The following is a 27,331-nucleotide window of genomic DNA, read 5'->3' as shown; positions in this document are numbered from 1 at the left end:
CAGAAAAAGATGCTTGGTATTATTTCAATCTTCTTAAATTTATGGAGACTTGTTTTGTGGCCTAATATGTGATCAATCTTGGAGAATGTTCCATGTGCATTTGAAAAGAACGTGTATTCTTCGGTTTTTGGATGGAATGCTCTGTATATATCTACTAGGTCCATCTGTTCTAAGGTGTCGTTTAAGGCCAATGTTTCCTTATTGATCTTCTGTTTGGATGATCTATCTGTTGGTGTAAGTGGAGTGTTAAAGTCCCCTACTATTATTGTGTTACTGTCTATTTCTGTTTTTATGTCTGATAATAATTGCTTTATATATTTAGGTGCACCTACATTGGGTGCGTAGATATTTACAAGTGTTATATCCTCTTGTTGGATTGTTCCCTTGATCATTATGTAATGCCCTTCTTTGTCTCTTTTTACAGTTTTTGTTTTAAAGTCTATTTTGTCTGATATGAGTACTGCTACCCCAGCTTTCTTTTCATTGCCATTTGCGTGGAGTATCTTTTTCCATCCCTTCACTTTCAGTTTGTGAGTGTCTTTATGTCTGAAGTGTGTCTCTTGTATGCAGCATATATATGGGTCTTGTTTTTTTATCCAGTCAGCCACCCTATGCCTTTTAATTGGGGCATTTAGTCCATTGACGTTTAAAGTAGCTATTGATAGGTATGTACTTACTGCCATTTTTTAACTTTTTTTTTTTTTCCTCAGTGTTTAAGTAGTCCTTCTCTGTTCCTTACTTCTTCTATACAGAATTGATGGTCACTTTAGTTTGACCTCTGTCTGAAAGCTGTACTCTTTAACTACCCTCCTCCCTCCTTTTATGTTTTTGATATCATATCTAACCTCTTTTTTGTGCATTTGTATCCATTACATTGTAATCGTGGAAATAGATAATTTTTCCTATTTGTGGTCCTCTCTTTTCCCCTTAAATCAATCCCTTTAACATTTCCTGTAACACTGGTTTCTTGGTGACAAACTCCTTTAATTTTTGCTTATCTGGGAAAATTTTGATCTCTCCTTCCATTTTGAACGCTAACCTTGCTGGGTAGAGTATTCTTGGCTGTAAGTTTTTTCCTTTTAGCACTTTAAATATATCGTGCCATTCTCTTCTAGCCTGTAAGGTTTCTGCTGAGAAGTCAGCTGATAGCCTTATGGGGTTTCCTTTGTATGTAACTTGACATTCTCTTGCGGCTTTTAGGATTCTCTCTTTATCTTTAATTCTGGACATTTTGATTATGATGTGTCTTGGTGTGGGCCTCTTTGGGTTTACATTCAAAGAAGACTTAATACCTATCCTTCTCAAACTCTTCCAAAAAATTGAGGAGGGGGGGAAGCTCCCTAACTCATTCTACGAAGCTGACATTACCCTGATACCAAAACCAGACAAGGACAACACAAAAAAAGAAAATTACAGGCCAATATCACTGATGAACATCGATGCGAAAATCCTCAACAAAATACTAGCAAATCGCATACAACAATACGTTAAAAAGATTATACACCATGATCAAGTGGGATTTATTCCAGGTATGCAGGGATGGTTTAACATTCGCAAATCAATCAACGTAATACACCACATTAATAAAATGAAGAACAAAAATCACATGATCATCTCAATAGATGCAGAGAAAGCATTTGACAAGATCCAGCATCCATTTATGATAAAAACTCTGAATAAAATGGGTATAGAAGGAAAGTACCTCAACATAATAAAGACCATATATGAGAAACCCACAGCTAATATCATCCTCAATGGTGAAAAACTGAAACCTATCCCTCTAAGAACACGAACCAGACAAGGATGCCCACTGTCACCACTCCTATTTAACATAGTATTGGAAGTCCTAGCCAGAGCAATCAGGCAAGAGAAAGAAATAAAAGGGATCCAAATTGGAAAGGAAGAAGTGAAACTGTCACTATTTGCAGATGACATGATTTTATATATAGAAAACCCTAAAGAATCCACCAGAAAACTTTTAGAAGTAATAAACGAATATGGTAAAGTTGCAGGATACAAAATCAACATACAAAAATCAGTTGCATTTCTGTACACTAACAACGAAGTAGCAGAAAGAGAAATTAAGAATACCATCCCATTTACAATTGCAACAAAAAGAATTAAATACCTAGGAATAAACTTAACCAAAGAGGTGAAAGATCTGTACACCGAAAACTATAAAACATTTCTGAAAGAAATTGAAGAAGACACAAAGAAATGGAAAGATATTCCGTGCTCTTGGATTGGAAGAATTAACATAGTTAAGATGTCCATACTTCCTAAAGCCATCTATAGATTCAATGCAATCCCTATCAAAGTTCCAACAACATTTTTCACAGAAATAGAACAAAGAATCCTAAAATTTATATGGAACAACAAAAGACCCCGAATAGCTAAAGGAATCCTGAGAAAAAAGAACAAAGCTGGAGGTATCACACTCCCTGATATCAAAATATACTACAAAGCTATAGTAACCAAAACAGCATGGTACTGGCACAAAAACAGACACACAGATCAATGGAATAGAATTGAAAGCCCAGAAATAAACCCACACATCTATGGACAGCTAATCTTTGACAAAGGAGCCAAGAACATGCAATGGGGAAAAGAAAGTCTCTTCAACAAATGGTGTTGGGAAAACTGGATAGCCATATGCAAAAAAATGAAAGTAGATCCTTACCTTACACCATACACAAAAATTAACTCCAAATGGATTAAAGACTTGAATGTAAGACCTGAAACTGTGAAAGTTCTAGAAGAAAACATAGGCAGTACGCTCTTCGACATCGGTCTTAGCAACATCTTTTCAAACACCACATCTGACCGGGCAAGAGAAACAATAGAAAAAATAAACAAATGGGACTACATCAAACTAAAAGCTTCTGCACANCAAANGAACNCATCATCAAAACGAAAAGACAACCTAACAATTGNGAGAAGATATTTGCANACCATACATCTGATAAGGGCTTAATCTCCAAAATATATAAAGAACTCATGCATCTCAACAACAAAAACTACCAACCCAATTAAAAATGGGCAAAAGACCTGAACAGACATTTCTCCAAAGAAGATATACAGATGGCCAACAGACACATGAAAAGATGTTCAAAATCACTAACTATCAGGGAAATGCAAATCAAAACTACAATGAGATATCACCTCACGCCCGTCAGAATGGCTATAATTAACAAGACAGGAAACAACATGTGTTGGAGAGGATGTGGAGAGAAGGGAACTCTCATACACTGCTGGTGGGAGTGCAAACTGGTGCAGCCACTATGGAAAACAGTATGGAGATTCCTCAAAAAATCAACGATAGAACTACCATATGATCCAGCTATTCCACTGTTGGATATTTATCCAAAGAACTTGAAAACACCAATTTGCAAAGGTACATGCACCCCTGTGTTCATTGCAGCCTTATTCACAATAGCCAAGACTTGGAAGCAACCTAAGTGCCCATCAAGGGACGAATGGATAAAGAAGCTGTGGTATATATACACAATGGAATACTACTCAGCCATAAGAAACGACGAAATCCAGCCATTTGTGACAACATGGATGGACATTGAGGGTATAATGCAAAGTGAAATAAGTCAGAGGGAGAAGGCCAAATACCGTATGATTTCCTTCATTAAGTAGTAGATAATAACAACAATAAACAAACACATAGGGACAGAGATTGGATTGGTGGTTACCAGAGGGGAAGAGGGGAGAGTGAAGGGTGAAAGGGAAAATTCGAGCATGTGTGTGGTGATGGGTTGTAATTAGTATTTTGGTGGTGAACATGATGTAGTCCATGCAGAAATAGAAGTACAATGATGTACACCTGAAATTTTTGCAATGTTATAAACCAATGTTACTGCAATAAACAAATAAGCTAAAAAAAAAAAAAAAAGGTTTAAATAATTTTAGATAAGATAAGAGATGAAAGATATTGAAGGGGTTCAGAACAGGCCTCCCCAAGATGTGCCACTTTGGCATGTGGAGTATTGTGAGCTAAAGGCAATGAAGATCCCACGGGCTTCAGAAAATTTTACCTCTCCTTTAAAGAATTTAAATTGGGAGCCTTGCCCATAATAACAGTTATTATCAGAAATAAATTTTTATGACCTATCTGTAGGGCAGGGCAAACTTCTAATTATTGAGCATTTGCTATGCTCTTCTTATCATCCTGTAAATTACCCTCCTCAGAGACCTCAGAGCCCTATCCCATTCCTTAGCTCAAGATGGAATATATCTCTCATTTTGCCTTTTGTCTCTGAAACTTTTATCTAAGTGGGGTCTCAAGGGGGACCCCCTTGGCATGTAGGGTTCCCGTATATATACAATTAAATTTGATTGTCTCCTATTAATCTGTCTCATGTCAATTTAATTCTTAGACCAGCCAGAAGAAGCCAGTAGGGTAGAGAAAAATTTCTTCCTCCCCCACGGTTGGCATAGCCAGCAGGATAAACTTCCCTGGCTGAACTCTGCTCCCTCCAAGGCTACTGCAGCTGAGAGATCATGGGACATCTGCCAAGTGCCAGCAGAAGGTAAGATTCTTGCCCCATCAGAATCCTGGATCTCTGCCTGCTGCAAGGTCTATCAGAAGCAGGATTGTTTAGAGTCTTTTTTTCTCTTTCCTAAATTTAGATTAGCAGGAGAAAATATTTGTTAAATTAGTTTCTTGGGCAAAAGCAACTCTGGTAAAGGTTTCAGAAGAATGCTCTTGTTTTCTGTTGATCTGGTTCCTCCCAGACATGGTCATTGTTTTCGTTTGTCTCCACCAGCCAGATGATGCATATGCGTATGGCAGGCAGCCGAGTAGGCTGTGCATCTGAGCTTAGGGAATCTCACGCTATTCTGTTCAAAAGCTGGGGGAACACATGATTCCCTGTGTTTTGGAATGGTTGCTTAAAACCAGGGCCCCTCATAGTCACTGCCTTTACTTTCCTAGGCTAACTCTGGGAGTGAACTTTTGGATCTTGGGAGGACTGCATCCTTTGCACTCTCCTTTGAGGATGCCTCTTGCGTCCATGGTTAAGCCCATAAAAAGGCTTTTGGTTTGAGTTGCTATTAAGATCCTACCTGTCAATGGCCAGATGATGGGTGCTTTGAATTGGAAAAACTTCTAAATTGGGGAAAAAAAATTTTATAGAGCTCTCAAATTGGTATAATGTCTAGCCAGTGAGACTCCCTTAATAAGACGTCCTTCCATGGACAGAAATTAGAACAAAAATCAAAATCCACTCAGACCCCTTCCTATTTGCCTTCAGACATTTGCAGCTATTGTAAAAAATCAGGACACTGGAAATACAATTGTCTGGCATTTAAAAAAATAATAACAATATAACAACTAGACTTAGGGACTCCCTAACATGATGAAAAAACAAAAATTTAGACTTAAAACAAAAATCGAATGTAAAACCCCCTTCTTAAAATCCAGCCCCATCTGCCTGTTTTAGCTTCCCTTTTTCTGCAAGATTTACAGAGAACACTCCAGCCTAATCTCTAAGAGTTTACAGGTTACTCATGTAAGTGCTGAAGGCAAGCAAATGAATTTAGCAGAAGCCCTTGGGACAGGCAGTCGGGCTCGTTTTGCTGGGTGCTATAATCAGGCTCTGCCAGCTTCAGCCTTCCTATGCAATGTGTCCTGTGGATATATCTAGACACCCACTCAAAGAATTTGTGTTCCCAGGGCAACAACAGATCTTTTGAATTATAAAGTCTTTTTACCTCCACTTTCAGAAGATCCTACCAAATGTAGAAAAGAATTAGAAAGATCAATGGCCACTGTAGTGCCCAATCAAGAGAGTGAAATCAAATTTAATGTTGTCCCTTCCTTTCCAAATCCAGATCAATTTTATTGACCCTTTCTCTCCCAGGGGTAGCTGCTGCCCTCTTTCTTGTTTTGTTCTGTGTCCTAAGGGCTTGGCTTGGCTTTCTGCCTGCCTGGGACATGCAGGCTGTTGGTTTTTCTCTTTTGGCTATCTTTGGGAGTGACTCTGAATTTTAGGAAGGTAGTAACCTTCGAGGATGTCTCTAGGGTCCGTGGAGCTGTTTAATACAGCCAGAAATATTTGCTGTTTGTCTCAGCTGAAAATTGGCCAAACTGGAAGCTGATATTCAGAGCCAGATAGGAATTTGTGTGTGTGTGTGTGTGTGTGAGGAACATTGGGCGTGAGCTAACATCTGTTGCCAATCTTCCTCTTTTTGCTTGAGGAAGATTGCCCCTGAGCTAACATCTGTGCCAATCTTCCTCAATTTTGTATATGGGACGCTGCCACAGCATGGCTTGATGAGCAGTGTGTATGTCTTCGCCCAGGATCTGAACTCGTGAACACCAGGCCACCAAAGCAGAGTGCGTGAACTTAACCACCATGCCACCAGGCCAGTCCCAGGAATTTTTTTATAGAGGACTTTTTCCCTAAGTTAAAATAAAACTGTGTAGCCAGAGGGAAGAAAAAAAATTAAGGATAATGTAGTTGGAAGAGTAGATCTACCTATGATATCATTTAAATTACTACCCAATTTCTGAGGAGTTGAGAGCAATCGTCCTTATCTTACAAACTTTTGATCTAGACCATCCCCGATTCCTAAGGCTGAAGGGAAAAAAAAGGGGGGCAAACAGCTATAGAAGTACCCTTACTCAAAATCTAACATCTTAAGTGTCTTCTCCACAAATATTAGTGAAAAAAAAAGCTTTAGCCATCTAGGTAGGTAATTTAATTTATTCTAGCCACCAGAAACACAATTTGGACCCAGCTATTCTTTCATAACTAGTGAGTATTGTATTGCTGTACCTGATTCATGGCAATAATTTTAAAACAGTAGCTATGGGGTCTCTATGTATATGTGTCTATATATGTATGTTGTAAACATGTAATGTTTTTCTACCTCTGGATGGTTTTATCAAATTTAATTTGTAAGAGAGCTCTGTTTAATTGGCTTAAAAGCAAACAAGCATTTTATAAATTAAGTATACCCTCAAAAATATAATGGAAATTAACTCAAATTAATTTCAGGATCACTTGATCTAGGAAAATATTTGGTATTAAAGCTAATTTAAGTTTGTTGATTATTAAAATAGGTATGTCTTTAGAGTTATCAGCCTTAAATATAAAACTTTTGTTCTACTTCAGTTTATTAAAAGTCAAACAAATTTATTTATCTCCATTAAAAAATTTGGCAGCAAAAAATTGATGGTTGACTTTGTCTAATGTCTCATGAAGTTTTTGTAGGTAATCTAAACATAATTATTTGGAACAAATAAACTTAATAGATGTTTTAAGTAAAAAGGTTTTTAGGTGAACTTTTTAACAATAATTGAGTGTTATAGTATATGTACTTAAAAATAGCTTCTAAAATCTTTTTGGTAACTTGAAATGTTAGAGTTTTGCTAAGTTAAGTTAAATGATGGGAATTCATTCATAGATCATTTCCAAATGAGATAAAATACTGAAACAATGATTGCTAAGGAAGCCTAAGTTTACCTACTTTTGACCTCTTATTACAGAGAAACTAAAAGATAAATTTGGGTCTGTTAGTAAACACATCTTGTGCTTTTTTGAAAGGTTGTACTATGAAGAAGGATGTTTCTAGAAATTATGAAATCAATTCATATATTTGCTGATTTAAAGAATGCTGGTATGGCAGACAGTTCACAATTGCTAACTTCTTAGTTTTTACCAGAAATTAAGGTTTCTGAGGGTTAAAAATTCTAATTAATATTTGTAATTAAAACTACAAAAATAATAAGGGAAATATCTTAGTATAAAGTGTGTGGTTTTAGTAAAATAAGAAAAGAGAGGGAAAGCATCAGACAAAATCTGAATGTAAAAAAAATAAGTTATAGGTTAAAGAACCTTGAGAAAACAGTTTTATGCATAGTTAAGCTGGCTAAGATTGAAATGAATTTAATTAAATAAATGAGTTTAATATCAAAAGTAAGCTGATACAAAATTAGAATTTGATTTTTCTCTCTATTAAAAGGAAAAGGTTTCATGGGGCTTCTAGTTTGCTCTTGATAAAGAGATTATGAAAGGTTTTTTTCTCTACCTTTGAGTAGCCTACCTAAAAGGCAGGAATTTTATGTTTTATCAAAATAATCTCCTGTATTGTTTTTATCAGCTCTTTGATTACAAGAGTTGTTTTTCTTACAACCATTTAACTTTATGTAATTGCCTGAAAGTCTTTCATTGTCACCATGGTTAAATGGATAAATGGTGACTTATGATCCTATTTGACCAAGTGTTTTAAAACCTTTTGATATTTTTGACAAATTCGATCTGCTGCACTTTGCCCATGCTGGAAGTTTTGTGGATTTTCCTGAGATCTTTGTCTCAGATGTGACACCCAGGCCCCTCACACTCCATGCCCATGCTGTCCCTCCGTGGGCTGATAGAGGAGCCCAAGGGCAACTTTCACTTTTCGCCGCCTCCTGAGCCCAATACTAGAGCTATAGATAAGCCAACCAGGTCTTGCCACAACATTTCAGCAGTGAAGTTCCAGGATTTGGAATCTTTCAGCCCAGAATAACTGTAGCCAAGCAACGCCACTAAACACAAGTGCATGTGTGCACCTCAGAAGTCTCCATGGAGTTTAGCCAATGCAACAACAGAAAGCTGTTTTAATGGGTTCAGAGATTGCGGCCATATGTGTCATGAAGTGCAGACTTAGGAAGAGAAACCAACGCATATTCTCCAGATGAAAGGAAACACATTTCTGCATGCCTCTTAACCTTCTCCTTTGGCCTAACCTTACGTTTACATTTTATTTACTTTTATTTTCTGCTTTCATTTTTCTCCAATTAAATCTTTAATCAATCCAAGATTTCTTTTGAAGAATGGTGTAACATTTAAGAACTTCTTTGCCAACCCACACACAGGTCCATCAGCAGAATGGAGGGCCTGACTGATGGGGATTGAACACAATCTGTGTTCAATCTTTGGATAACGCTAAGCTATGCAGACACAGCAGCAACCCTTAGGAAGCAAGATTCAGAATTTTTAAAAATCAGCAGAGACATCAGTGGCTGCATACTGTGGCAGAGACAGACTTCACAAATTTACTGAATACAAGTTACTAAACAAAACAAGAACAACCCTCTGGGGAGAAAATCAGAATCTGTAACTGCTACATTATCTGAAATTCAACAAGATAGCAAGGAAACAAGTGTGACCCTTACTAAGGAAGAAAAGCATTAAATAGAAACTGTCTGAATGTCTCCAAATGTTGGATATAGCAAAGACCTAAAAACTATTATGAACTATTATGAACATGTTCAAAGAACTAATGGAAGTCATGTTTAAAGAATTAATGAAAACTTTGATGAAAATGATGCAATGCATAAAGAATCTCAAAAAAGAGATACAAAGTATATGAAAGAACCAAATGGAAACTTGGAACTAAAAATACAATATCTGAAATGAAAAATTTGGTTGATTTGAGATGGCAGAAGAATCAGTGAACTTAAAGAAGAATCAACAAAAATTATTCAATCTGAAGAGGAGAGAAAAAACAATGAAGAAAACGAACAAAGCTTTAGAGACCAGATCAACATCAAATATATCAACACGTGTAACAAGAATCCCAGAAGAAGAGAGACAGAAGAGGACAAATATATTTGAAATAAATAATTGCCAAAAACTTTTCAAATCTGATGGAAAACATTAATCTGAAGATCCAAGAAGCTCAACAAATCCCAAGTAGGAAAATCACATGGAAATCTACAGCTAAATGCATTATAATCAAACTGTTAAAAGACAAGGCTAAGAAAAAAAAACTTGAAAGCAGCAAGAAAAAACAACCTATCACAAAAGGAGACCAGAATATGATTAACAGCTGATTTCTCACCAAAAATAATGGAAATCAGGGGTTTGTAGGATACCGTATTCAAAGTGATTAAAGAAAAAACTGTCGACCATGTATTCTACATCCAGCAAAATGATTCCTAAAAAACAAAGGCAAAATAAAGATATTACCAGATAAAGACTGAGGACATGATTACATAAAGCAGTATTAATGCCACTGTATTGTTAAGCTTTAACATGTACAGATGTAACATATAACAACAAGAGCACAAAGCATAGAACAAAAGGAGATAGATAGAAATAAAGTTCCTACATTTTACCAGAATTAAATTTGTATTATTTTTAAATAGACTGTGATAAGTTAAGATGCATATTGTCATCCCTGGAGCAACCATTAAAATGTAACTCAGAAAAGGAGGAACAGAGGGATCACTTTAGATATGAGAAAAACAGAAAAGAAATAACAAAATTGCAAATGTAAAAACAACTATATCAACATTAAATATGAATGGACTAAACACCCAACTCAAATATTAGAGATAGTCAGACTGGATTAAAAAAAGTAAGATCTATTTGATAAAAAACTTGTATTCAGAGTATATGATCTTTTACAACACATAAGAAGACAAACAACCGAAAAAAGGGGGTTGCTTCTCCAAAGAAGATATACAAATGGCCAATAGCATAGGAGAGGATACTCAATATCACTAGTCCTAGAGAAATATGATACTAGTTTGTATTCACTAGAATGGCCTTATCAAAAAGACGACAAGAAGTACTGTAGAAGATGTGGAGAAACTGGAACCCTCATACACTGGTGGCTGGGAAATAAAATTGTATCATTACTTTGAAAAGAGTTCTTCAGGTTCTTAAAAAGTTAAACAGAAACTTACCACATGACCCAGCAATTTCAATTCTAGAAGTAACCAAGAGAAATGAAAACATGCAGCCACACAAAGACATGTACACACACACACACACACACACACAGAGGGAGAGGGAAAAAGGGAGGAGAGGAGAAAGGAACCGGGGGCAATAAAAAAAATGGAGCAAATGAAAATAATTAGTGAATCTGGATCAAGGATGTATGCGAGTGCCTTGTATTATTCTGGCAACGTTTCTGCAAGTTTGAAAGTACATCAAAATTCAAAATCACCCAAAAAAAGGGCAAGAATATCATGTAGCAAGCTTCCTCTCACAATTTCTTCAATGAAGACTATATACAGCTTATAAGTGATTAGAAAACTGTAGATAATTTTAATAAAATCACTTCAAGAATATAATTTGTGGGACCAGCCCCATGGAGTAGTGGTTAAGTTCGGCATGCTCGGCTTTGGTGGCGCAGGTTTGTGGGCTCAGATCCCTGGCACAGATCTACACCACTCATCAGCTATGCTGTGGCGGCAACCCACATATAAAAAAAGTGGAGGAAGATTGGCACAGATGTTAGCTTAGGGCTCATCTTCCTCAGCAAAAAAAAAAAACAAAAAAGAATATAATTTGGTTGTAAACCCAATACAATGTGCTCTAAAATAATTTTTCTATTGATTTAAATAAATTCATCTATAAATCCTGTAACAAGACAATAATATTCACAAAATCTGGATGAAAACTTTTTATTTCTAATACAGGGTAATTCAAAAGTTCACTTTGAAGGGGACTGAGGTTTTCATTTTATTTTGCTTTTAATACGAAGCATAATTATATAATTATTCAGAATTTGAGGTGTGTTACTTGTTTATTTAACAAAATACTGCTGCTCTGAAAGAAATTTCATTAGTCAGAGTGATAGTAATGTTTTTTGAAAAAGACCATGAAAATGCAAGCTGCATTTGTAAAAGGTTATAATCATTGAAATTCTGATTGTGTCTGTACATTTACAATTCCCTACTCTTAGATTTTCAAAAAACCATTTTAAATATGGTCAAAGTGGAGCATAATTAAGTGCATCTTAATGAAGTTTCCACTGATGTATGTAGAAATATGGTTTACCAACAGCTAAATAGCATCATTTCTTTATCAAAGATAAATGGTACTATCTAGAAATAAAGACAATCCTTCAACAATTTTACTTCGCTAAGTAAAAATACTTCCCAGGAGTTAAAGGCACAGTTCTTATTCACATCTAGTACAACAACCAACCATAAAATCATTACTTATTTTCAACTTAATAACAGATTGACATTTCTCAAACAAGCTGTTTTCAATCCCGATAATTCTTTATTTTCTTTAATATATTTGCCATTTGCAGTAGGTGTCCATCATGAAAGTAACCAAAATTAGATAACTGTGACAAAAAATCAACAAATTATTTCACACCCTTGAGTGATACCAAGTCAAGAATGGGAGAAAAACATTGCAAAAGGAGATTACTGCCATACCACTTATATTCTTGCAATAAAACCAGCAATGCCTCCATTTCAAGAGAGTTATCATCTCACTTACAATTTCTTCCCCTCAAGAACAATTTGAATCTCCTTGGCATCCAAAGTCTCATAGGTCAATAAATCTTCTGCTAGGTTCTTATGCTCTTTTGCACGGGTCTTCAAGATAAGTTTCTCCCATTCATATGAGTCCTGAAATAGCAGATATGTAAGAGGCAGAAAACTTAGGAGAAGCAAAAACCGTAAATGAGAAAAGAAAAAACCTTTAATGTATCCCCCAAAATGTGAAATCTACAGATTTCTATTTATAAAAGATGAAAATATTTAAAAGCTTGGTTCCCAAAGATAATTCTTTTGTACTTCCAAGTGTTCTATTTTTAACCTCAAAATCTATCACACAGATAACTGAGGACTACTTAGACAAAAAGCTACTTAAAAAAATAAAAATATGCATTGTACTTATCTACTTTTTAAATAAGGTCTGTGAACATAGAAATCTATTTCTCTATTCATTACATATGTCAAAAAGGAAAGAAAGTTCTCCCCTTTCACCTCGAGATTTCACCAATTTATACAGTCTAAAATGGCCAGAAAGGATATACCTTTCCATTCTTTTACTTGGTAACAGACTCACTTGTCAATTTGTTACAAGTGTAACACAGTATCATTAGACAATCTTAATTTTCATATATTTGATTTTATTTTTGGAGCTCACCGTAAATTTGTCACTTAAATCCTTCAATTGTCTTTCCAAAGGTGAGTTTGTATTAAGTTTATCAGCTCACAAATAATGGCACCAATAATAGTTCATTTTTGGCAGTGTCACAACATTTGCCTGTACAATGTCTATGCCAATATTTGGATATTTAATCATATTTTTGCCCTTACAAAGCTGGATGGAAAAATGTAAAAATGAATTTACCAACACCAAGAAACATAAGTAATATAAACACAGCACAATTGTTAGACATTCTGAACATAATTTTTATGTTCAAGTGAAATAATCAAATTAAAGAAAATATATAAAATGTTAGAAATATATCATATAAGGTTGCAACTAAAAATCAAGAATAAATTAACAATGACTTTTAAAACTCTCCTGGCATGAAGCCCTTACTTTACAACATGTAAGACTACCATTAGGTTGTTATGCGTTTAAGTCTCATATACATTTGAACCTAAAATGCTACTGACTAGTAATCATTTCCCCTTCATAACAGTTAAGCTCGCTATCTAGAGGAAAGAGGACCTACTGTCTTTCCAATCTATTGTTTCAGAAGGAAAGGACCCCATTTTTGCTCTTCTCTTTTCTGAGTTTTCAGAAATGTACTATAGCAAAGAAAGAGTATTTCCAACGCTCTAGGAGTCCTAGAGTATAGATAATTGACTCAGAATAACATATATAGTAAGGGAAAGAGAATGAAGATTCTGGGAAGGCAGAGACTCTTCCTCTTCTGAAATACCTTCTAAACCTTTCCATTTTATAAACCTTCCATTCCTTAACTACTCTAAAGCCCTTCTTCTACCTCCCCGAATTATCAAATCCTGGCTTTCTTGGGGAGACTGCTTTCTCTGACTCTCATGTGCAGTTATGTAGCTGCTCTTATACCAGATACTTCAAGGTACAGAGGCGAGCTCTTTGCTCCCATCACCACTTCCAGACCATGACTATCACATCCTCTTCTATAAAGCACTATTCTTTAGAAGTTCACACCATTCGACTGTAGCCTTACCTAACACCCTTCACTGTGCCATCTACTACCCTCTTTACAGTCTCCGTTCACTAAAGACTGCTGGCACTCAGCTCAGTCTTCCTTTCCATTTGAAGACCTGCCTTCACGCACATCCAAAATGGAACAAATATCCAACCTCTACGCTAAGCTCCAGACCCACGCATCTTCACTAAGACACCTCAAATTCAACGTGTATAAACTGAACTCACGATGTACGCGTTTCCCAGCTTTAGCTCATCTCCAGTGTTTTCTCAGTAAATGACACAAACAACTATACAGTTACATGAGACAGAAATCTAAACAACAGCTTTCTATTAGCTGCTTTCTCAGTCAAAACATCACAAAGGCATGTTGATTCCACGACACCAGTATCTCTTGAACCCACTCATGTTTCTCGGTTTCTACTTTCACCAGCCTGATCCAAGCATCCATTATACCACAACTACATTACCACAGCACTAACTGATCTCACTGCCTTTACTCTCACACGTGCCTTTACCCTAATCTCTATTGCACACTGCAGTCAAAAGGATCTTTGTTTGGCTTATTCTGTATTCTCAGCACTGCTAGGCACAAAGCAATTAATACTATTTGTTGAATAAATATGTCAGAGTGGGAAAGCAATAGAGACTCAATAATCAACATCCCCCAGTCTAATGCCTTTTATGGCTTTGCAGCTAAAGCAGAATGGAATATTTATAATTGTAGATATAAACTGTTTTTAGCCTATGGCCAGAATAAAGGAAAGATCCAGTCTATGACCAGAGCTTCCCTAACAACATATTTAAATCATGGCTGCAATGGTGCATCTATTATCTTTATTATGTAGAGTGACATTTCTAAGGAACAGAGGCCTTCAGCTATTTTGTAAGCACCCAGTTTTTTAGGCACATTATGACTAAATAGACTAAAAAGCATAGAAAAATATGGTCATTACCCTTAGAAGGATTCTGATTTCTTGTTCAATAGCAGATTGAGTTTCTGGACTAGTTTCCCTGTGTCACTGTAGGTTATAAATCCAAAGCTAAAACCAATGGGAAGAAAGAAATTGAGCAGAAAAACCTGAAAACACTAATAAATGTAACAGAGGTAGTACTATCCTATACATAAGGAAATAAATATCATGGGGGCCAGGGAAGAAATACATATAAAAATGCCCTTGAGGGCAAAGAAATTTCAAAATTCCTCTGAAAGTATAATGCTAAAATTAAAAGTGTGAGCAAGAGAGAAAATTTTATATCCTTAGTATGGTTCTGAGTACCTTTTTAGAAAACATTGGCAGCTACTCTAAGTCCAGAAATCCACAATTCACAGAGTATTAGAATTGCTTCATGGAGCCACAGTGACAATGTAAGAACGTGAAATACGTGGAAAGGGCAAAGTAAGCAAGCTCAACAAGTATGTCTTTTATGTCGTACTGATACCGGCTCAAGACAAGGTTGACATGAGGGAAGCCATATTATAGAAAAGAAAAACTCTATTGAAATTTTGAATGACCTCTGACAAACTAACCCAGCTGGATCTGCACCCTCCAGGAGATCTAACTGCTCTGTAGATTTTACGACCCCTGCTTGTGCATGTACCTCTCAGCGGCGATAACTTCGTTTTTTTGAGTTCCTTAGGAATGTGATGACCCCCAAACAGAGAATCTATGCTGATAGCCATCATCAATGACAACTGAAAGATCTGGTGTGGCACTCCCAGTCTGTAACACTAGAAGGTCAACATTCCTAACTTCCTCCCCAATAATACAATGGCCTATATAACTGCTGTAAGATTTCATGCCCCCTTAAAATGGTTCTTTTGGACATGAGTTGGCCATCTTCCCTCTTGCTAGCAGGCTGTAATAAGAAAGTTCTTTTTCTCCTACCGCTTTGCCTCTTGACTATTGGCATGTCTTGCGGCGAGCAGAAGGCCCCACGTTGGGCGGTAATAATACGAATAGAAAAGACTAAAGATTTTATCTTATCATTTGGTTAATTCACAAAGTAATAACTGTTGCTGTTCGAGCAGCTAGAATAGAAAGAGAATGCTACATTTGATTTTTCAGAAAATAACATTTAGTTTAGAATAAGTTGCATCAAATCCATTTGGAATGAGACAGGAAAAGTAAACGTTATCAATTTACAATGAGAACACTCTCTCACAAAGAGATACTTGGCACATAACCATTTGATGCGCGAGGAGGGATTAAAATTAGCTATTACCTTTTCACTCATTCCAAATCCAGTAACCCCATCCACTTTGCTGTTTTGGTTGCATTATCAAAATCACTGGAAACACCTAAAATTTTAAAACATACATAGAAGGTAATATACAGCACAGGGAACATAGTCAACAATGTTGCAATAACTTTGTATGACGACAGATGGTAAGTAGTCTTATCAGGGTGATCATTTGGAATGTAAATAAAAGTCCAATCACTATGTTGTGCACCTGAAACTAATACAATACTGTATGCCAACTATACTTCAATAAAAAGAATAATAATAAAATAATAATATACACAAACTCAATTTTAAAATATATCTTTAAACCAACAAACACAATTTGGATGAAAGCCATGCTTTACAGCCAACCTGTTGTAACATGATCAGTTCCAAATATGAGCTCCTCGGCCACTCTTCCTCCCACACTAACATCCATTTGTGCCAGCAGCTGAGCTCTGGTCTCATTCCATCTGTCATTCTCAGGCGGCAGAGACACCTAGACAATTGAAAAACAGAGACAAACCTCAGACACTGGTTGGAAACACTTATATTAATAGGTAGAATGATCGCAGGTCTCTCACCACCTGACGACACCCTGATTCTGAAAGCTCAAGGGCATTCAGCAGAGACGGTCGTCAGTGAATGATGACAAAACCAGCAATTGACAAAATAAGGAAAATTCTTTACACAGCAAAAGTGCATTTCATGAATAAGAGGTAGATAATGCTGCAATAGGACTGTTTTATCTCTGGTTGCACAAAAATGTTTAAAATGTCTATAATTAGAAAGATATGAGAATGAACCTTGTACTCAGTGAGAAAAGTCTTACACAAACTGTTGTACTAGATTATCAGTTTGTTATAAAAGGATATAACTCAGGAACAGTCAGATGGAAGAGATGCATAGAGCAAGGAGTGGGGAAAGGGCATGGAGTCTCCATGTCCTCTCCAGGCACACCACTCTACCTACATCTCCACATGTTCACCAACCCCGAAGCTCTCTGAACCCTATTCTTTTGGTTTTTTATGGAGGCTTCATTACATAGGCATGGTTGATTAAATCATTGGCCACTGGTGATTACTTTCAATCTCCAGCACCTCTGCCCTGGATGGGACATAAAGTTCTGACCCTCTAATCACAAGGTTGGTTCTCCTGGCAACCAGCCCCCATCTTTGGGTATATTTCAAAAGTCTCCTCTTTAATATAAAAAAGACATCTTTATCACTCTCATCATTTATGAAATTCTAAGAGTTTTAGGAGCTCTCTGCCAGAAATGAGGATGAAGACCAAATATATATTTCTTATTATAAATCACAATGTCACCGTATACCCCTAGGCCCAAGGAACTTTGAGCGAGTGATCTCCAGAGCCTAGAAAGAGAGCAAGCTAGGAGAAAGGGGCCACATGGGATCTTGCTTGAGGGAGGAAACCAGGAACCAAGTGCCTGACCTCTTGCTTCTCCTCATCTCCTACTGGTCCCCTTTGCCCACATACTAACAGAAGTCAGGGAGGAGGGTGACAAGGAAGTCCGAGCACATTAATGTGGCCTGTACAGGTCAGCCCTCTTGGTAGAGAGCAGGTGGAGAAGGTGGAGAGTGGATCTGGAGTGGTAAATGGAGAATACACAGCACAAGGACCATTGGACCCAAAAAAATCCCTCAAAACAGGAGATTTCCTAGTGGAGACTGTTATCAACCAAAAGAGCATGGCTGTATGTTCAGACCCTATTGCAAAGGCTCTGGGAGGCAAATGCAAAGAGTTGCACTCAACCCCAGGGAAACTGGGTCTGTTCAAAGCAGCCAAGGATTGTATGGGTCGCATTTCTGAAGCATGTTCTTAGATGTATCTCTCAAGAAGAAATTCTGCATTTTGTGCAAAAACTGGTTACCATAGTCAAATAAGTTCAGAAAATTCTGGGTTAAATTGATTTTTCACTTCAAGGTTTCTGAATTCCTTTAGTGTTCCAGTGTACACTGGTTAATTTACAAAAGGAAGGGCTTCTTGTTAGCATCTCATGGACCTGTGTGTTCTTTACAGTATACCTGAGTACCTCCCTGAGAATCAGGCTACTGCTGTTCTAGCTCTAGAGTTCAATTCTGCTGCTGCCTGCCGCTGTGGACGCTGCAAGCCACTTAATTCCCTTGGATCTCATTTTCCTTGTCTTCCTGAGTTAAGGAGTTGATCTTAGATGTTCATATTCTTGGGATTCAATGTCTGTCCCCGAGTCAGGGCTGACCAGTAACCTTGCATTTCTCAGAGTAAAAAGCCTGAGTCCTTCTGAGAACCTCAGAGCAGCAGCTTCCTTGGAGGGCTCGCTGGTGTCCGTCTTCCCCTCTTGACCTAGACCTTAGTCCTGATCTCGTTTGTCATCACTATGCACAGCTCTGGTCTCTGGCAGTGACACACGCTTATCCTACTGCCTGCAGTGAATTACTCAGCCCGGATTCTGCCCAGTCTGGTTCTACTTCCGTGAATCACTCATCTCCTTCAGTGACACTTGAGTATCCTCCAAGGTCATTCCGATGTGCCCGGGATCACATGTCCTTGTGGCTCTGAGCTCACCAGACCTCACCAGCAGCTCCACCCATTCTATCCTCAGCAGTTTTCTTCTGGCTGCTGATTTTTTTTTCATACCATTCTGTTTATTCCTTATATCTTCCTCTTCTTTCCTACCAATATTGGAAAGAAGTTTCATTTTCCTCTCTTTCTTCCCAAAGCTGCTACTTCTCTCCTTCCCATCCTCTCTCTGCTCCCTGTGGCTTCCCTGTATTCCTTTGGGCAGAAGTTACTATTCCCCTTGAAACCCATCCCTCCTTTCAACTACGACACAGTAGCAAGTTAGCTGCTCCCTAGGGTGACCATAAAATTTATCATTCAAACTGGGATACTTCTGAGTGTGAAACAGGTTGCTTTTAACAATTCTGCCAGAACAATGAGTGTAAACCAGGACTGTCTCAAATGGAGTTTTATGATCACCCAGTTGTTTACAGATATGTGACCTATTATACCGCTGAAATTTCATATGATTTTCTTTTATGAGGTGTGTTTATGTCCTAATCCTGCAGATTTGAAGCACTATTCCTGACTGCATGGTTTCTTGAGTCACATGTATTGCATGTCTCTGACTGTCCCCTAGATCAGCCAAATTCCTCCTCTAAATGACAAGTTCCCTAAACGGGTGGTTGAGCCTGCTGTCACAGCCATGGTCACGGTCACTGAAGCTGCAAATCAGAGAACAGCAGCATCTGCCTCCTTGCCTTTTCTCCCTCCCCTTCCCCAGGTCTCTTTGATACCTCCCTTATCCACCTCGCCCCAACTTTCCAGCGATTAAGCCTGGGTTGCCTTTCTTTTAGTGCTCCCACTGGCACCTACAGCAACATTCACTGCGACCTGTCCCAAGTCAAGAGCAAGAACTTCTGGATCATGAACACCAAGACCTTTCCTAGCCTGCTTCTGCTGGGAGCTTGTGTCCCTCTTCCTCAGCAGCTGGATTCTTTTTGTCAAATGCCCACACTGATTTCACTAGCCTCTGCATATTGTTTTTTGTTTGTTTGTTTGTTTTTTGCTGAGGAAGATTCGTCCTGAGCTAACATCTGTGCCAATCTTCCTCTATTTTGTATCTGGGTCACCACCACAGCATGGCCACCGATGAGTGGTGTAGGTCCCCACCCAGGAACCAAACCTGGGCCATCAAAGCAGAGCATGCTGAACTTAACCACTAGGCCACAGGGCCACCCCCCTCTGCATATTGTTTTGATGGAAAGAGATAGAACACCAACTAAAGCTAATTTAGCCCCAAAGGGGAATTAATTGACTCAAGGATCTAAGAAAATTTTTTACAATGGGAGGGGCAAAGATGTAGCTGGGCCTAAGGAAAGACTGGAACCAGAGATCTGAGGGCCACCTGGACTCTGTTGGCATCCCTTGTCCTATTTTGGGGCATCAGCTTGAATCTCCCTCCTTGATGACTAGCGTTACTCTATGCCAGGAAATGTGGTTTCTGAGTCCCCAAGTTGTGCATCTTAGTGCTATGCAGCCTAGGATGTATGTCCATCAATTTTTAGGAGTGAACTTGGGACACGACAACCAGGAGGCCCTGCAGTCACACTTGCCTGGGAGGGCACAGCAGGTCTATGCAGACCTCCTGTCTGGAGTATTGATGAGATCTCTGCTTGGATACCAGAGAGAGATCTCCTAACTGCTTGGGTGTTAAGGCTTCCACAGCAAGCAGGTTTATTGGTGATATATGTACACTGGTGGTTTCTCTTGCATTCTCAAATTCTTCTGCCAGATTTTGTTGATGACTAGGTATGGAAGAACTTCTTATTTTGTTTAACTGATGTGTTTGGTGAATGCCTGGCACACCTTAGTGCTTTTGACACTGAGATAACTAACTTCATAGCACTGAGTCTTCAAGCCAAAAATCCAGGCAGGAACCAACTTGGACAGACTCTCCGTACCTAAGTGAATCAGCCCGAGCCTGAGTGAGAAGGACAGGGGTAGTTTCCAGGAGAATGGATTTACTGGGCTGAGAGCTCCAGAGGTTCCTCAACACTGAGTCTCCCAGACCCCCAGGAACTGCCCGCCTGAGTTAGAGAAGCCCATCCAGCAGCTCCCACCTTCCACCCTCCTAACCCCTGGGGGAGGCGCTCTGTCCTGCCCAGCCTGCAGCACTCCATCAGTAAAACTCATTCTAGCTTCCCTTCATGCTGTTGTTTTATTTGTTATTATCAGCTGCTCATGAGGCTGTTATTTTAGGAAGGTCCTTACAAAACTATCATTACATAATTGCCCCAGCCTACCACCAAACAAGCCAGAAACTGTCCCCGACACTCACCTCCACCCAGTTTCTTCTAGCACAACAAACAGCTTCTCATTTCCGCCCGCTCTCCCGTTCTCCGGTTCCTCCCTTGGCCAGGCTGGGTCCCTGGCTCGCTGGGTTAGTCACATGCGTGTCGACTTTCAGTTGAGTTTCACCACGTGGGTAGATTTATTCATCTTAGTTGAACTCACAAGTTCCCTTCACCTTTGACACCTTTCTCTCTGGCAGCTTGAACTTTTTTTTTTCAGATAAGATCTCAGGCTCCGTTTTGTCAAGCTGTGTATATTCTTCTTTGAATTTCTCTTGGGGTCTCTTTTGAGGGCCTTGTTGCCCATGGGCCTTTTGATTCACATCCCCACACACCACCACCATCACCCCCACTCGATTTCCTCAGAATCCCCTCTCTCCCTCTCCCTCCTTCACTTTATGGATCTAGACCAAGTGAGGCCATCGTTGTCCCAGTGGGAATTATCTGCTCCTGGCTGTCCTTCACTGCTCCTCGGGGTTATCCCCACTACTTCTTCAGCATTCCTGCACATTTCTTCAGCATCCCCTAATCCATCTTCTGTCTCTCCAGCACCCCTTCCTGCCTAAAACCTCTCTTGCAGGCTTTGCCCTCCTCCACCCACAGAGTGGTCCCTGCCTTCCTCTGGGCAGGTGCCACTAGCCCTGTGTTTCGTTTCCCCTCTCAGTAGGGGCCCACCTCTGCTGTGGCCTGAGTATGGGTAGTTTGTATAAATGTAACTTCCCTCCACCCAAAGGTTCCCCTAGCATTTTTTTAAAACTCAAATCGTGCTTATAGGCATTATGCTTGAAATACTATTTTCAACTACACAGTTGAATTCAGAGAGTTTCCTCTTTTTTGTTGCACTTTTAAAAAAACAAAGTGATTCTTTGTCATGGTGAAAATAATATATGACTGCAATAGAAAATCAACAATTAAAATATCAATATTTTGCTGTATATGGTATGTCCTTTCTGTTGTTTAAAAGGTATGGTTTTTAAAAAATATTTGTAATCATGTCACACATACAGTTGTGGATCTTTCCATTAGCACTCAATATTAAAACTCATCCATCAAATATTCATTGAGCATGTTTATGTGTGAGGGACTGTATCAGGCCCTAGGGATACAATGCTCCCCACCCTCCCTGAGCTTAGGGTCTCATATCGGAAATAGTGGGGCAGTTATGACACTGTGAGCACAGAGCACAATGTTCTATGGCCCCTAATCTGGTCTTGGAGTGGGTGGCAGGGAAGGCTTTCTTGAGTGAAGTGAAGCCCAAGCCAAGATCTGAAGAATTTGCAGGCATTACCTGGGCAATAGGCAAGGACTCTTCTCGGCAAAGGGAACAGCATGTGTACGGCATAGAGGGGAAGGGGCAGGAGAAGTTTTGAGGCTGATTCTGGAGATAACAGACCATGTAAGCTAGGTAATTGAGTTTGTATTTTATCCTGAGAGCAATGGAGACTTCCTTCGGAGCATAACCAGATTTGCTGATCAGATATCTCTATCTACAGTAATGGAGTGTAGATCAACTCCTTTGTATACTTATTAACTCTTCATAATATATATTTTTATTGATAACAGAAGATCCATAAGTAAATGCACCGTAATTTACTTAGTCATCTCCCTGCTGTTACTGATATTTTATGTTGCGGGAAATATATTTCTCTTTGGCTCTCCTTTATACAAACTAAACCCCTTTTTCAACACTAGTTGAATAGCTTCTTTTATGTAATTAACTCTATCTTTTCTTTGTTCCAATTCTGGTTTATATGTCATGCATCCCGTCCAAGCTCCAAACTAGTCTACGAATTTAGCAGGGTCTATTAGGAATAGCAGCTAAATAGGAGGTCCCACTCGGGCAAGACCATCCATGTTTACCTACCCACATCCACTACCAAACTTCCCCTGGAGCACTCAGTGTCCCAGGAGAGACACTCAATGCATTTCACATCACAAAGAGAGCTCCATGGACTGAACTGCGTGGGTTTCTGAAAGAAGTTAGCAGTCCTAGTGGAGAAAACACAGTTCTAAATTGACAATGTACACACTGACCTAAAACGTACTGAAAACTCACACCAACCATTTTCACACACTTCCTCTTTTTTTCAAACCTTTTTTTTAGTTATCCCAGCTTCGATCTTAATTACCATCAGTGAGAGTAGAAGAGGAAGGAAGCAAATACCACTCTTCTTGAGTAGTTGGGCTATTTTAGTCACACATGATGGATCCACAATTGAGGCTTTGAACTAAAATTTCTGTTAAGCTTCACACAAAGTTGTAAGTTACTAAACCTCATTTCTCTGGTTTGGACATCAGAGCTAAAACGTGTGTTGGCTGTAACTATCTAGGTAAAGTGGCATCCTTCCTTTTTCTTGTTGTTTCCTACTCATTGAAACTCCTCTTGTTGTTTTGTCATCTTTCTCGACCACTTAGCTTCCTCTCAAATTAAATTTTATTCATTAAGGAAACACCCTGTTTTCATGGTTCATAATTTCTTGCTAACTAGGCTGTGTACAACCATGACATTAAAAGCCACACCAAAGTTTATAAATCTTCCAGAAACCTTACACTCATAAACTATTTGGTCCTTGGGAATTTTCAGTGTATTTTTAAATACTTTCTAAGTCTTGCTAAAATTCCACATGCTCCTTTGTGCAGAAGGGGGATTGCCAGATAGAAGAGTCCCTCATCCTTATTCATTCACTCATTTGTTCAAGAAGTGTTTATTAAAACACCCACTATACATCAGCTTTGTGGTACACCCTCTAATCTACCAGGATCTGGCAGAAGTGAAGCAGGACCCAGGTCCCAGCCCCAGTCTCAAACTTTGATCAAGAGTTCAGACGTCGTTCAATGTTCTGAAAACTTAACCAAAAAAGACCTCTTTGTACAACTTGCAAAGATGACCCTATGACAGTGGCTCACCTAATGTAACTCCCAGATCAGAACACTTTTTAACACCCCCTCCTTCCTCTATATGAGCAAATTATTTTCAGTTATGATCATGAAATGAGATAAAAATAGTTGTGCCCAGAAAAGACGCACAGACAATGAAAGTGGTCTGTTATTGAACTTCAACTATATAATCATGCCAGTAAAAATATTAAAATTAAAATAAATATTACAATTCAAAAAAGAAAAATGTAAAGTTAATTGCATTAACTACAAATGTTAATTGCAAATGTAATCTTAATTACAGTAATGTATTTTGGAAAGAGAAAAAACTATCTATATATTTTTTCTGTTGCAGTAAAGAATAATAAATTATCGTTTCTGTTCTGCAGCTGTAACCCTGCAAATCTGTCAATGACAGATTAATCTCTGATCGATCTTGCTTGCGTAGTCGCATTCAATACACTCTTCCTTCACTCATTGTTGATTGAAGAATAATGTTTATTTTAATTTCAAAAAATTTCTTTCACATGAGACAATAGATATACAAATAATTAGGAAAAGTATATAGTTTAGCGGTGATTCAAGTAAATCCCATTTCACAATACATTCTAGAAATTGAAAGACTGTCAATGTTTTTGTTTCTAGGAGATTGATCCCACTGGCTTTCAAAAGTCTTCACATTCAGAAAATTTCCATTATCTTCCAAATATCTTCTCCAGAAAATTCACCATACATTTCTTTTATGTTTGTTAAAAACTTCCATAGTTTTTCTTCTTCTACAAAAATCAGAGAGTAAACATTGACATTATTTGATCCATTCCTTTAGAACGTGTCCAGCTCTTGGGGAAAACGAGTGGAGCATTCAAACATGGTCCTTTGGGTTTCTTCTGGCAGCGTAAGACTGGCATCTTTTGTCATTTCTCTACATTCTTCTCCAAAATTTAATTCTATTTTCTATGACCACATCACTTGTTTACTTATATTTTGTTATTTTGGAGTTAGAGGCCTTTTTCATAAAATCTAAGCCGATCCTCCCAACTTCCAAGTTGGGATTAATTTTTCAGATTTAGTCTTTGTGGTATGCACAGCTTCACACTGAGCACTCCATCTTCTCTGAAAGGCTTTTGGTTGGTTGCCTACTGTTTGCAGGATTTTTCATTGATGAGGTGAGATTAATAAGAATGAATAAAATTTTTTCATAATTCCAAAAATATCACACATGAAGAAACACATCCAAAAGAGTAAACTCTGAAAGGTTCAGAGAATGTTTTGCAGAAGAAACACATAAGGACTTGAGCAATTTCTGAGATCTTTTCTGGACACCACCGTGAACACTGGTCAAAACTACAGTGTTGTCATCCCCTTGACCACAGCAGAGGTTTATCCTCAGTCCATCCATATCCAATTGTTCCAAGATTTCTCTGATGCATTCAGCAACAATCTTCCCAGAAATAGAAAAGATGCCCAAGACTGATTACTTGAACTTGATTGTCTTCAATATGGACACATCTGATCACTTCAAATATTTAATAACTGTGGGAAATATCAGGAGTGCTGTAAAAAGAATGACAATATATTTAGCTTTTTGAAATGTCTACTACTATTTTCAATTTGATGTAATTTTCCAGAAGATGAATGAATTGATTTTGGATTTTGGGGAAACATGCGTGAAATAAAACTCTTCTGAAAGAATAGAATGTTTAGTTTTTACAAAATGTTCCTTCAAAACTAGTTGGCAATTTTAAGGCTATTTCTACCAGTGCCAACAAATTTCTTTTGATTCCTTATCATGTATCTGCTCTTTAATCACAGAAAGGTTTTGTTTGGCTAAAAACATAATTAGGCCCAAATGATGATATAAAATTTCTCATTGTCTTTTCTTTCTTAATCTAATTTTACTGGATGGATTTTAGGAGTTTCCATTCCATTGCCAGGATTTTCAATTTATCTAAAGCAAGAGAGGTGTGACTGAGCTATCTCACATTCAAGGAATTGAAGATTAAATTTCTGCCAGATTTAAAGCCAGTTATAAAGTTGGACACTCCATTTTTTTTAAATCTCATCTGCAAGCAGTCTCCAACAAAAACAAAATGAACAAATTTTTAAAATTTTAATAAATTATATTCTCTGCACTTTTGGAACTTGGTAGACATTTATGAAACCATGAAGCTGTCAAATGTCAACTGCTTATTTCATTCTTTCCTCCTTTCTGTTGACCAACAGAGAAGGGACTGTCTTGACTGTGAGAGACGCACTTCCCTCTTCACCAGGGTACTGCTCAGGTCATGTGCAACTGGTATTGGCCAAAAAAAAAAAGTTCTATTTTCTTGATTCACTTTTTAGTTTTAAAACCAACAATTAGTAATTAAAATAAAGACATTAATTTTAATTTTGAAGAAGTTACTCAAATTTAAAATTTTTCAGGTGTGGACCAAAGTTCACACTTACTAAACAAGAATATTTTACCTCACAGTTTACACTGTATTGTACTGTTTTAAATTTTAAACACAAATAGGAACTCCAAGTGGTCACATAGGATGACAGAATGGAAGAGACTCGAATTCTGTTTCTTCTTCTCTAAAACTGCTGGGCTATCCATCATTGTTTGTTTTGAATCTACTTTCTTTTTTTTTTAAGGTTTTTGGTGGGTTTTTTTTGGTGAGGAAGATTAGCCCTGAGCTAACATCTGTTGCCAATCCTCCTCTTTTTGCTGAGGAAGATTGGCCCTGGGCTAACATCTGTGCCCATCGTCCTCTACTCTATATGTAGGACGCCTGCCACAGCATGGCTTGATAAGCAGTGTGCAGGTCCGTGCCCAGGATCTGAACCTGCGCACCCCGAGCCACCGAAGCAGAGCGTGCGAACTTAACCACCATGCCACTAGGCCAGCCCCTTGAATCTACTTTTTAAAAATAGGGATGTGTAAGACCACAGGGGCTGGAGGCACCAACCACACTTGAGTGAACTTCAACAATTATGTGCCATTAAAATCTTACTCTTGAAACAAATTCATGTGGCTGAGTTTTCTGTGGGGAGAACTTTATATTAGTTCCCCAAATTAGCCACCATACAATGTTTATTAAAGGACAAGTGACGACTCCACTCTTAAGAGGTACTTATGTCAAATTCACACAGTCAGAAAGTACAACGGTGGTCACCAGTGGCTGCGGCGATGGGGAATGGGAGGTTAATGGTTAAAGGGTACAGAGTTTCAGTTTTGCAAGATGAAAAAAGTTCTGTAGATGGATGGTGGTGATGGTTGCACAACAATGTAAATGCACTTAATACCACTGAACTGTACACTTAAAAGTGGTAAGTTTTATGTGGTATATTTTACCACAATTTAAAAAACAAGTAATTTTTTTAAAAAACAAAAAATGGATAATTAATTAAATTGTGCCAACTTCAAGCTTATCTATATTATTCAAAGTCAACAGTAACCACAGCAATTGTTTAGAAATTTGACTAACAAAAGATTTT

The 27,331-nt window shown here is 38.1% G+C and overlaps 1 long non-coding RNA gene across 1 annotated transcript; it reads right to left on the bottom strand.

The window, feature by feature from the left end:
- Nucleotides 1–12,125: 12,125 nt before the first annotated feature.
- On the bottom strand, nucleotides 12,126–21,076 carry LOC147912949 (uncharacterized). The gene is made up of 4 exons (XR_015549379.1): nucleotides 20,962–21,076; nucleotides 16,494–16,620; nucleotides 16,122–16,197; nucleotides 12,126–12,373 (listed from the first exon to the last, which is right to left on the bottom strand). It is a non-coding gene; the product is annotated as an uncharacterized LOC147912949 (long non-coding RNA).
- Between the last annotated feature and the right edge of the window lie 6,255 nt (nucleotides 21,077–27,331).

Source organism: Ceratotherium simum, chromosome 32 (genome assembly GCF_057802395.1).
Source record: "Ceratotherium simum simum isolate JZ-2026a chromosome 32, ASM5780239v1, whole genome shotgun sequence".
NCBI classification, from domain to species: Eukaryota; Metazoa; Chordata; class Mammalia; order Perissodactyla; family Rhinocerotidae; genus Ceratotherium; species Ceratotherium simum.
The sequence above is the reverse complement of the archived record's forward strand: the minus strand, read 5'-3'. Positions and strand labels throughout refer to the sequence as shown.